This window comes from Gymnodraco acuticeps, unplaced genomic scaffold (assembly GCF_902827175.1).
Source record: "Gymnodraco acuticeps unplaced genomic scaffold, fGymAcu1.1, whole genome shotgun sequence".
Classification (NCBI taxonomy): domain Eukaryota; kingdom Metazoa; phylum Chordata; class Actinopteri; order Perciformes; family Bathydraconidae; genus Gymnodraco; species Gymnodraco acuticeps.
Genome location: NW_022990304.1, coordinates 484,079 through 494,900, shown reverse-complemented (window position 1 = coordinate 494,900; position 10,822 = coordinate 484,079).

The following is a 10,822-nucleotide window of genomic DNA, read 5'->3' as shown; positions in this document are numbered from 1 at the left end:
CTGATGAGTGGGCTTTTCCTCACTGAAAACCTCTTCCTCTCTGTTGGGGTTCTGTTTGGACCGCAGAGTTCACGGTTTCTCTAACTGGGTCGGTATGATGTGGGTGGACTCTACAGGGCTGGTATGGGTTCTGATACGCTACGCTAGGAGCCTGGGTCTGGGGGTGGATGAAACGTCTGTAGTCGACCGGTTGCATGTCAGGGCGGGGCATGATGTATGCTGGAACCTCCATATAGGGATTGGGAGGAGGGAACGGGGGCATCCCCATACCATAGCCTGAAAAGTAGAAACGGTTAATCGGAGATGGACATTCAAGTTCAGTGAGCAGCACCTTCAAATTTCAATATCCGCGTTTACATTTCTGTCATAGAAAAGTTAAAGCAAAGTTTCATACATACAGTATAAGACCATTGTGTTTGACAGTGATGTCCAGTAACCAAGAACATGTCATCAAGCACAATTTTGAGATACTCGTACTTTAATTGAGCATTTACATTTCTGCTACTTTGTATTTTTACTCAACTTTTATTTAAACAGTTACTCAATACCTTTAGTTACTTCACAGATGTGGATGAATGATGTGAAATATAATCAAGTCTTAGATCAGACTTTAGTTCCACCTGGAGTAAATCCACCAGCTACCCTGCAGTATACAAAGTCATTCAAACTAGCTGCACCTTTACCAGCTTTGAGAACACTTTCATGATCAATCATTATAAAACATATCATATATATATTATTCTGAAATGGACCAATCTGCACAACGACTACTTTTACTGTCGCGACTTCAACTATATTTTGATGAGAGTACATTTACTGTAACAGAGTATTCCTACACTCTGGTACTTTTACTCAAGTACAAGATCTGAGTACTGCTTCCATCTCTGGTGTTGGATAATAAATGTTGTAGTGTTCATGTTATTGTGTCCATCACTTGCATCAAACTAACTGAACCCAGTCTTTGGCTTTCACCTAAAATATAGAACAAAATGAATTTTTAAATGTTTCCAGCAAAATGTAAAAACTCAAGACTCACCCATTCCTGGGAAGCCAGCAAAGGGGTTATAGGAGAAGGGCATGGGCCACTGGGAGGGGTGGAAAGGGGGTGGGGGTGGAGCATGGACGTAGAAGACAGGCCGGCCAGGGAGGTGGTGTTGGGGGTGGTGTTGGGGGTGGGGGGGGGGTGGTGCTCGGGGGTCTTGGCAGGGGGTGTATAGTCCTGGATCATGCTGATCAGAGGACGGTACATCACTGTTAGCCCGAGTGTTTCCATGCACTCTGCTTGGATGAGCTGACGGAGGTTTGTTCACAGCTTTCGTCGCCATATTGGACCTGCAGAGGAGGAGGATCCGTCAGGTGTGGATCCACAGCAATAATTCTAAAGAACTGTAGATCTGAGCAAACATTACACAAACAGGATGACACTTTTTGGGAGTATTTTGTTTTTGGGATAAAATGTACTAGAGTATTTGGACCAAATTCAGTGCATTTTTACAATGTTAAGAATGTTTTAAAATATGCACTGCTCAAGAAAGGGGGAACAAATAACCACTGCAGATAAGACATTCACACCTAGCTACCTCTCAAGCATTGCTAATGAGGGCATTTCAGTTATGTTTCTCACTTTGGTCTGTCTTTGTTGCAGTGGCTAGAGCCCTGCATCTACACATGAATATTAGACATTTAGATTCTTAAATATTATATTCAATTGTTTGCCACCAGAGTTTTAATGTTCATACACCAAGCATGTTAGGGTGAAATAAGTCGTGTTGATGTGTGGTTCTGAACCCTTTAGACCTCTCCTCACACTCTGTACCAAAAGTGACTTGCAACACCAAAACATATATTTGAAAAGCTTGAAGCTCTGATCTCAAATGTGGAACAAAAGTAAATAAAGCCAATGAATACAAATGGAACACACTAGATCAGCGGTTTTCAAAGTGAGAGGCTCGCCTCCCCTCGGGGGCACCAGAGAGCTTCAAGGGAGGCGCAGCGTGAGAAAAAAATAGCGAGAAACAGTGAAATCTAGCAAGTTAACTTCACCTAACTTAATGCGAGCGGCAACATGGATCGATTTTTAGTGAAGTTACCAAAAGTGAAAGAGGAGACAGTGTCTGGCAGAAAACTTCAGCTTTGTTTTGAAATAAAAGTTATGGCTCATCGGACATTTATGAGAGAAAATCCCTAATGTCCGAGTGCAAGTGAATGCAGCACAAGACGCGAGCCTTGTAACCCCTCCCTGGCGCGAGCGAGGAAATATGATTGGCGGCGTTTTCATTTGAACGGGACGGCGCATTTGGACCCCAAGTAGACGGAAGGAATGAGGTATTTGCGGTTTACAATGACAGAGAAGAGACTTTCAAGTTTGGCTGTACTCAGCATTGAATCAAAACGCACTAAAGCTTTAGATCTTAATACGTTTGTGAGCCGTTTTGCTGAACAAGACGGTAATCGCCACATTCAGCTGTAGGCATGCCAACTTGATGTTCTGCTCACGGATGACTCGATGAGCATAAACAACTGTTAAGATGATGACCTTACGTGTGTAAATATATTTTTTTCTTTGTGGGGGGCCTTCCCCCAAAAAACTGTTTGAAGTCCTGAGAAAGTCAAATAAGACGGTGTGTAGAAACTACACTGCCCAGCCAAAAAAAGTAACCACTTTGATTTAACTAGGCCAGTAGGTAAGGGCATTAAACTGGATAATAATACCCCCTGCATTATAGCAACACTAATAATAATAATAGCAATAATAATTGGGAGGGGGGGCGCGGCTGTTCTTATGTTCTCTGAGGTGAGGCTCACCTGCCCACACTTTGAAAACCCCTGCACTAGATAATATTGAACGAAAAACCCCAAAATGAATCGTCAAACAGTTGGAAACATTAAAGTAAAAGGGCATGGCGAAATCTGAACACAACCAAAGAACTGTTTACAGTATAGAAACCCCAATGTGTCAGGGAGAAGAAAATACTGAATTCATCAAAAAGAATGACAGCCTAAGTACCCAGATTTTGAATCAGAAAGCTCCTGCCAACACTCCAAAAAATGATGCTTCCAAATCTTTCCAAAGCATTTGCTATGTTGTCTGTTATGAAGGAAATGTTGAGTCACTTTACCTGGTTGAGGACTTGATATGTCGGAGCCACACACAAAGGGATTAAACGTGAGACTCACACACCTGAGTTTAAGTAGCTGCTGATCAGCCAAGTGTGTTCACCATCAGCTGATGGAGCACCTAATCAAACACTCAGATTCAGATGTCATGCAGCCATTGGGACACTAGAGGGAGCCAAACAGTTACACACATGTTCCAGGCCATGCACAGTTCTACACAACCTCTCTGAAATGTACCTACAAACATAGTTACCGTTGAAAACTTGAATGTAAAATAAGAGTATGAATTCTTGTTACTTATTTCTGCATATTTAGTTAATGATAATCCTCTAATGTTTGGTTAACTGATATTTTCATTAACACTCTGCCCTGAAATATAATCTCTTCATAAACAAACATTAATATTTATCCAGTTGTATTCGTTAACGGACAATTGTTCCATTTAAGATTTTAAAAAAGTGAAAGGTAAAAACAAAAAATAATAAAATATTTGTATAAAATAAAGAGTTGAAGTAAGAATTTTGAATTAATTAAAAATATATATTTTAATGATAGTAATTTTAATGATAGTAAATAATAGTCCACAAAACACATTCATTCCATTTAAAAACAGTCTCTTTAATATACGTTTCATCAGGTAACGTCATGTCAAATGTAGAATACATAATCGTTTTGTAACACCCACCCTCCACCTATAAAGCTTCAGATAATTTAGATTTACATGATATGAAAATGGCTATATATAAAGCACTTAAATATTTGATAAGGAACAACAATAAGGGAACATTTAAGGGGCAACGTGCCGCTCCAGTGATAAGCAGTGATTTCCAACATGGGGGGTCGGGTCCCCAAACTGGTTGCATTATGATGACGTTGGAGGGGCTTTGAGATTACATTACATTACATTGCATTTAGCTGACGCTTTTATCCAAAGCGACTTACAATAAGTGCATTCGACCAACAAGATACACATTTGAAGAAAACAGAATCATATAAGTACATCAGGTTTCATAGAGCCAAAACATTTCAAGTGCTACTCAACTGGCTTTAGATAAGCCAGTCCTTTGTTAGTATATAAGTGCTTTGTTAGCAATTCTTTGTTAGTAATTCTATCGCTCGAAGTGGAGTCGAAAGAGATGAGTTTTCAGTCTGCGCCGGAAGGTGTGTAAGCTATCTGCTATCCTGATTTCAATGGGGAGCTCATTCCACCATTTTGGAGCCAGGATAGCAAACCGACGTGTTTTTGCTGATGGGAACTTGTTCCCCATCGCAGTGCTGGTGCAGCGAGCCATTTGGCTGATGCAGAGCGTAGTGCACGCGCTGGGGTGTACAGTTTAACCATGTCCTGGATGTAGGAAGGGCCAGATCCATTCGCAGCGTGGTACGCAAGTACCAGTGTCTTGAAGTGGATTCTAGCAGTTACTGGAAGCCAGTGAAGGGAGCGGAGGAGCGGTGTGGTGTGAGAAAATGTTGGAAGGTTGAAGACCAGACGAGCCGCTGCATTCTGGATGAGCTGCAGAGGTCGGATGGCACATGCAGGTAGACCAGCCAGGAGGGAGTTGCAGTAGTCTAGGCGTGAGATGACGAGAGCATGGACCAGAAGTTGCGTCGCTTTCTGTGTCAGCTGGGGACGTATCTTCCTGATGTTGTAAAGCGTGTATCTGCAGCAGCGGGTTGTAGCAGCGATGTTTGCAGTAAAGGACAGTTTGCTATCTAGGGTCACACCCAGATTCCTTGCAGTCTGAGTCGGGGAAACAACTGAGGTGCCAATGTTGATTGTTAGGTCAAGAGTGGGACAATCTTTTCCCGGAAGGAAAAGCAGCTCAGTCTTGTCAAGGTTGAGCTTGAGGTGATGATCAGACATCCACTGAGAGATGTCAGCTAGACAAGCAGAGATGCGTGTGACGACCTGGGTCTCTGAGCGGGGAAAGGACAGAATTAATTGGGTGTCGTCAGCATAGCAGTGGTATGAAAAACCATGCGGGCTAATGACAGATCCGAGCGAGTTTGTGTACAGGGAGAAGAGGAGGGGACCAAGAACAGAGCCCTGAGGGACCCCTGTAGTTAATTGACAAGGGTCGGACTCGGACCCTCTCCAAGTTACCCTGTAGGTACGGTCTTTCAGATATGAGGTGAGGAGGGAAAGTGCAGAGCCTGGAACTCCAAGTTCTTGGAGAGTGCGGAGGAGGATCTGATGATTCACCGTGTCGAATGCAGCAGACAGGTCCAGAAGGATGATGACAGAGGAGAGGGAGGCTGCTTTAGCAGTGTGCAGTTCCTCTGAGACAGCAAGGAGGGCAGTTTCTGTGGAGTGACCTGCCTTGAAACCAGACTGGTGCGGATCCAGAAGGTTGTTCTGATGGAGATAACAGGAGAGTTGTTTAAAGACAGCGCGTTCAAGTGTTTTAGACAGGAACGGGAGGAGAGAGACAGGCCTGTAGTTTATAACATCAGACGGGTTGAGAGTGGGTTTCTTTAGGAGAGGGTTTACTCTTGCCTCCTTGAGACTGTTTGGAAAGTGACCAGAAGTTAGAGAAGTGTTGATGAAATGGGAGAGAAACGGTAGAATATCAGGAGCGATAGTCTGAAGGAGGTTTGAGGGGATAGGGTCCAGAGGACAGGTGGTAGGGCGAGCAGAGGTAATGAGGTTAAGAACCTCACTTGGAGAGAGAGGGGAAAAGGAGGTTAGTGTGTGGGTGAAAGGAGGGACTGGTGACCCAGCAGTGAGTAAAGGTGAGTCAGAAAAAGAAGCGCGAATATCAACCTTTTTTTCAAAGTGGTTAACAAAGTCGCTTGACAGAAGGGAGGAGGGGGTGATGGAATGCTCCGGTTTTGGGATAAAATGAACATGGAATCACTCCGGTCATTGTACATACTTCATCTCACTGGAATATTAACGGTCAGATTGAATACAACATCGACCCAATTTCTCCGGTCAATGACGGGAGAGTTTTGAAAGTGACAAAACACTGTTTCACACATTTAAAAACACTTAAACAATTAAACAATGTTTACCCAGGATTCAGGCATCTTCCCTGGCTTGTAAAATGCAGTGATGCGCCCTAGAGGTATAAGACTATTTAAAACATGTATACCCAGGATTCAATCACTTTTCCTGGCTTGTAAAGTGCTGTGAAGCAGCCTGTTCTCTGGGTGCAGTCTGGGTGCAAGAGCCATGCGCTGCAAGGATCTCTCTGGGTGCGCTCTGTGAGTCTCACACCCCGCTTCTCTCTGGCTGCTCTCTCCCTCTATTCACATCACTTTCCCCAGCTTTCAAAAACGTATTGCTGGGTGGAATAGCCATGTGCATCACCCTGGGTCTCTGCCTGTGTGCCTGTGAGTGTGAGACCCTGCTAACAGCAGTGACTCTGCTGTACTTATCTTCTTTTACATTTCATGAGTCAAATGTGGACGAAATGGACAGTTTCCTGTCCATATGACCGGCTGTTTATGCAGTCAAATGTGCATTGGAATTAAAACAGTTTAATGCACTTTTAACACTCATGTACCCACGATTCAAGCTGCTTTCCTGAGTTACAAAGTGCTGTGAAGCAGCCTGTCCTCTGGGTGGGAGAGCCATGTGCTGCAAGGAGCTCTGTGGGTGCGCTCTGTGGGTCTCACAGCCCGCTTCTCTCTGGCTGCTCTCTCCCTCTATTCACAGAACTTTTCCCCAGCTTTCAAAGACTTATTGCTGTGTGGAAGAGCCATGTGCATCACCCTGGGTCTCTGCCTGTGTGCCTGTGAGTCTGAGACCCTGCTTCTCCGGGATGCTGGAGAGTCATTTTCAGGCTCCTCTCCACAGTTGTCACCCTAAAACTGATTTGTAATCATTATTTTTGCATTTAAATGATTTATTCTATCATTAATATGGTTCCCTAACACAATGCACATAGTCTGGAGCTCACTGGGGTCCTGCATATGCTTTAATCAGGCGTTTTAACACTTTTTTCCATGAAAATGATTTGTATTCACTATCATGGGGCTATATAAATCAAATTCCGGGTAATTCGGAGCACAATTGTACTTTTTACTATTTAAATGAATTTGTATTATATATTTTTGGGCTATAAAAGTGACATTTCTGGGTGACTTTGTCAGTTTATGGAGCTTAGCCCACAGATCCTGGAGGTTCCAGGCCGAATTTTGGAGCTCATAGGCGGAATGCCATGCGCGGACAATTATATCTTAAAATAATCAAAAATGAAGTTTAAAAAAATTCTCTAATAAACGACAGAGTGCCAACGGAGGAGGGGCTCCGAAAAGCTCAAGTCTTCGGCGCTTCGGGCAGAAGCCCCGGACACTTTTCCACTCCCCCATTGCAACTTACAACGGAGAGGGGAAACCAAGCCTCCCCTTCTCCGCACGAAATCGGAAACCCAGTTTTTCAGAGGACTCAGAAAAAAAACGGCTGTCTCACTTCATGGAGGAATGTGTCCGCTCCTTGTGCACTCTGGCTCGGATGAATTTGTTGCCTAGAGACCCCCCAGCATGGTTCTTACCAAACTTTAAGTTTTTGAACTGGAGGAATGTTTGGGGAGTCGACAGGGGACTCTACCCGGGTTATGAGGCACTATTTTCGGATACTTTTTTTTACATTTTCACCCCTTTTTTATGGTTCTCCAAAAACTTGAATCTGACTATTTTTCCTGTGGAGGAATGACACGGGAGTTGACAGGGGACTCTACCCGGGTTATGAGGCACTATTTCCGGATACTTTTTTACATTTTCACCCCTTTTGCCTGGTTCTTTTTCTTTCTTTTTTCTGTTTTGGCCCGTTTCACCCGGTTCCTTCTACCGGGGTCACTGCCCGGTCCTGGGTGCCCTCCGACGGCCTTTGTCCAGCCCCCCCAACTCGACTGTACATTAACGGATTTTGTCAATTTTTGCTGCGGTCTTCTCCTCTCACCTCACTGATCGAATGGCAAACGCGACCCACCATCTGAGGGGCTCCGCCGGCCCGGCCTCGTGCCGGTGCTCTGGCGGTCGGTTCCTCCGAACTGCGGGTTCGACTCTGACGGCCGGGAGGGTGTGCTGCGTCGGGGTAACCCTGCGTGTCTCTTACCTCCCGGGCCGTCCGTTATGAAGCGTTTTCAAGACGAACCGTCTGACTTAGGGGGTCCCACCACGGGTTCCGCAGCGGGGTGGAAGTTCCACCTCCCCACGGGAGTGCCAGGCAAACATCAGTTTCTCTAATCCTCCACTGTTGCATAGCGGCCTTACTCGGCTGCGGCATTCAGCAATTGGCCTTGCTCCGGGCATCAGTTCCCTCGGGGACCACGGATCGGTGGCTTCACATGATATAGGGTCGACCCTACTTCATCACACCCCGCTTCTCTGATGGGCGGACGGTAAAGCACCGCAAAATCCACCCCCCTTTTAGGGTTACCAGGGGCATGAGGTTCTGTACGGGTGTGATCATCTGGGTTTAGTCCGTGGGGGAGTGCTTAAGTCCGGGGGCCTGGGGTCTCACGGTGTGCAAGGTTATGGAAGTGCCCATGTTAGGGAGACATGCTGGCGGTCTGTAGTCCGTCCTTTGGTGGTCTGTGAGGGGCCACAGAGAGGTGATTTCCCCGGTCTCTGTCCTGGATGTGTGAAATAACCTGAGTCCCCATTTCAGGGACACATGCTGGAGGTCTCTCTCCCGAGAGTGGACGTCCATTGTCTCTAAATAGGGAAGGGGCTTTGGGAGGGTCCAAGAGGGTGGATAAGATGGAAAATAGTTTTTTTTGAGATTGGAATAGGAAGATTTGATCTTATCTTGAAAGAAAGTGCTTTCTGCCTGAGCGATCGAAGCAGAGAAAGAAGAGAGGAGAACCTGATAGGTTAGGAGGTCGTCCTGGTGTCTGGATTTCCACCGTTTCCGCTCAGCAGTCCGAAGGATGGTTCCTAACCATAACAACCATTTTACATTCAACTTTAAATCCACTTCAAATGACACTGCTCTACTTCATCTGATATTTCAACACGGTGTTGACACTGACCTGAGAGGACAGAACATTCCAGAACTTAATGAGCGGTAGTTTATGCCTTACAAGTGAGGGCGTTGACTATTCTAGAAACTACCCCCAGGTAGTGCTTGAAGTGTGGGGAAAAAGGGAAAGCCCTCCTTTATTGACATATGCATTCTGGGTAGAATAACTACAATTGACCAGAGTACACTAAGCACTATAGGCTACATGAATAAAGATAGCCTTCAACTTAAATGGGAGAATAAAAAAACAGACAAACACAAGTGTATAAACAATAAAAGCCCCATTGGAGCGGCAGCCACACTCCTTACAGTCTGGGCCCCCAGGGGTCTCGTTTGTCCAAACCTGCCTGGTTTTATTCCACTGTGAATGTGTAGCTAGCGCTCTGAGGTGTGAGCATGATTCCTAACCGACATGTTCCCAGGGAATCCCAAAAGTTTAGATAACTTAGTTAGTTTGGAAAAAACTGATGGGAGAGACAGTGAACATTAAAATATAAAAAACATTTATTGAAAAATATGACATTACATTTTTAATTAAAAATACATTTTAATATTGCATTTGTTTAAAAATAAGAGTTCTTGAAGAGGCTGCAGTGCTCAGTACGGTGGATTACGTCCATTTCCACCTGGAAGAAGAAACGCATGTTATTAGGCCAAAGGAAGTCCGATTTGTCACCAATACATCATGCAAGTCAGCGTTGGTCCAATCACAGGAAATAGACTCACATTTTCCACATAAGTCATAATGCCAAGTGATAAGATTTATTTTGTTCTCAATTGAAAGAATACATACAGCAACACCTCTAATTTATTTTTTCCTACAACAAATGGTACAGGTGGAGGGGTTAAGTTGGCCGAGACTGCCAACGAAAGATTTATTTGCGCCCTCTGGTGGAAAGAATTAGGACGTGGCCATAATGCAGACTGCAAAATGGATTCAAATGGTAGTTTTAATATGTTAGCAATTTAGCAGGAGACAAAGGAAAGTGTAATCCCCAATTTAAAGTTTAAAAGAGGTAATCAGATTACTGGTAAAAAAAAATATATATTTGGACAACAATATATTTTAGAATAAATATATTAGAGTAGAGGTACTGCCTGCAATTTGATTTATTTGTATTCAGGCTAGTTCTTTTTTTTTTATGTACCTGATTAATTGAACAAAAATACTTTGCTTTTAAAGCGTATATTGTAGTAAAACAGCTCTTGTAAACTTGTTGTATCCTCTAGTCTTTGCCAATCATTTAAGAAACCTTTTTTATATTAAACTAAACCCGAATCTGCGCCGATGAGTGGGCTTTCCTCACTGAAACCTCTTCCTCTCTGTTGGGGTTCTGTTTGGATCTCCGACTTCACGGTTTCTCTAACTGGGTCGGTATGATGTGGGCGGACTCTACAGTACTGGTATGGGTTCTGATACGCTACGCTAGGAGCCTGGGCCTGGGGGTGGAGGAAACGTCTGTAGTCTTAGGACTCAGTCACTAAGTCCTAAGCACTCCTCTCTCTCCTGCAGCTGCAGATTGTTACCAATTGTTGAAGTTTAGCTCGGATGACGGCGCATATCGAACTGTTCTGATTAAAACGACTCTGTAGCTCGTTGTCTAACTTGCTATGATTGTAAAGTCATGTTGTTTGTATTTTTACAACGTTATTGATCCGCAAAATTCGAATCGGTCAATAACTCGGCTCAGAGTATGCTTTGCGACATGCATGTCCCCTTGCTCTGAGTGTTCT